The sequence below is a fragment of the Coffea arabica genome, chromosome 5e (assembly GCF_036785885.1).
Source record: "Coffea arabica cultivar ET-39 chromosome 5e, Coffea Arabica ET-39 HiFi, whole genome shotgun sequence".
Lineage (NCBI taxonomy): Eukaryota > Viridiplantae > Streptophyta > Magnoliopsida > Gentianales > Rubiaceae > Coffea > Coffea arabica.
In genome coordinates, this window is record NC_092318.1 from 44,208,863 (window position 1) to 44,211,105 (window position 2,243).

The following is a 2,243-nucleotide window of genomic DNA, read 5'->3' on the forward strand; positions in this document are numbered from 1 at the left end:
ACAAAGGTCTTTGTTCGACAGTCTACAATCAAGTAAAATAATATCCACAAAAAGCTAACAAAGTGAAAACTCTTGTATAGGCTAATTCATGAAGAAAATATTTATGATAAGTAATTTCATAAACATTTGTAATGGCTTTATCCAAAGTGTATATTGCTAATTATAATTAATTTCGAGCACTCTTAAAAAAAAAAAGCTGAACATATAACCTTTTTGAAAATAAGTTCTCCAAGCACACACTTTTTCATCTTTTATTCTCTCAAAAGCAAGTGATATTTGCACTCCAGTGGAGAAGACCTTGTTTAGTGAATAAAATTGAAAACTCAAAAATTAAATGTCCCTCTGGTTTTTTAAATCCTATCCCTCTTTTGCTAAAAAAAAAAAAAAAAGATATTTGCACTCCGAGTATTCTCGTGTCATTCCAACCTAACTTTTTATATGTGAAGAAAAGTGGAGTGCCAGAGGAGTACTTTAAAGTGAAAATATCATTTCTCTTCTTGAAACTCATCCAATTATAAGTAGATTTAATACAATAGGAATTGGTTTTGACCAAGTGTTCACCGGACTTGTCGGTCCCCTAATAAACGTTCCCTTGATTGCCTGCAACAAATATTTTAAGGTTGTCAAAAGCCAAACGTAATGATTCCAAATTTTTCTCCCATTTTGTCCTCTAATAATTTTGGGATTTAGAAAGGTCCAAGAATTGCTTTTTAATGCCCTTTTCCAAGCCATTCCTCTGCACCACAGTGAACCCACCAGCTTTTGGATTCTCCATCCTCCTGGTACATACTCAAGTTGCATCCTTCTCTTGTTTTATTAACTTCTTTTTCTTATATTTCTGAAGAATTGTTTGATCAACTTAGACCATGTGCTTTAGACAGATACAATTTCTTGCTATTTGATGTTCTTATATGTCCTGAGTTTTGTCAATCCTCTTTAGGTAATTTGATTTGTGCTGATTCCCAGTTTCTGATATGAAGTTTCTAATCAACAATCTGCTGATAACTGTTTCATTAGTCAAACTGCATCTTTCTCTTATATTAGTAACTCTGCTCTTTTTCAGAACATTGAGATCAATCCCATCTGGAGTTCGCCTGAAGCTTTTGCTTCAAGAAATCTGTAGCTATGAAGGAAATGGCTCAAACTAGGAGGCTTAATAAGGAATGTGAAGAGCCAACATTTGGGGTTGGAAGCATTGGCAAAGTAAGAGTTCTCATGATGCAAGAGTTGGATTCCGTGTCTTCTAAAAGAAGACCTACCAATGCTACTGTGCCAGTTTCAGTCTACTGTTGTGAGAAAAGAAAAAGATCAGTACAACTCAAGAAGACTAAATCTGATCAGAGAAACAGCACTAGTACTGGTTGCAAAAGCAGCAATTTAAGCAGTGATAAAAGAATATCATCAGGAATAAGCAGTCGAAAGAAAGTTCATCATCAAAGTCCATCTGCTCAATCCATTCCTATGTTGGAATCAGAAGACATTTCTCTGGAAAGAACTCCAGCCAGAGGCTGTCAAGAGAGGCGAAAAACTCGAATAGTCGAAATTGTGGATCTAAAATGTGGGAATTCTGAGAAAGGATGGTCTTCTCCTATTACTGATCAGCTCAGAAGGCTCAGTTTCTCAAAGCTTTCTGATTGATCTTGCAACTTTTTCATCAAAATCTATTCAACTTGTTAAATGGTACTGCAGAGCTGATGAATGCTCCTGAAAAGCAAGCCATTTGTAATAGATTTAACAAGTCACATTCGCTTTTTGTGCATGTCACAAAATTGTAAAAGGGATTTGTCAAGCAATGTCATTTCCAGGATATTTTCATGGAGACAGCTTATACGCATTCTTATTTCAAATAATTGGATCAATGTGCAATACACAAGCATCTAAATGAGAACTTATGGATGAAAATTGCTGGTTGGGTGAATACACATACATACATATATACATACATACATACATAGATATACATATGTAAGATTAATATTTCCTACACTGACAGTGTATACACTGTCAGTTTTGGATAAATGATAACTATGCAAAATTTAGATTTGAAATTCAACTTTTGAATATGCGTCAAGGATCTAATAGTAATAATGTATACATTGTTAGTATATAAAATTTATCCATATATATATATGGAGTCCAAATTTTTGGAACTTTTACTGATTTTGTAGGCAGTCTACTCTTTTTTTGTGGGGTGTAATTTTTTCTATATTATGTTTAGGCCTACTTGGAAAGTAGATTGCAGC

The 2,243-nt window shown here is 34.0% G+C and overlaps 1 long non-coding RNA gene across 1 annotated transcript; it reads left to right on the forward strand.

Moving 5' to 3' along the window:
• Positions 1–654: 654 nt before the first annotated feature.
• On the forward strand, positions 655–1,660 carry LOC113743258 (uncharacterized). Its single transcript, XR_011813936.1, has 2 exons — positions 655–782; positions 1,064–1,660. It is a non-coding gene; the product is annotated as an uncharacterized lncRNA (long non-coding RNA).
• Positions 1,661–2,243: the final 583 nt, after the last annotated feature.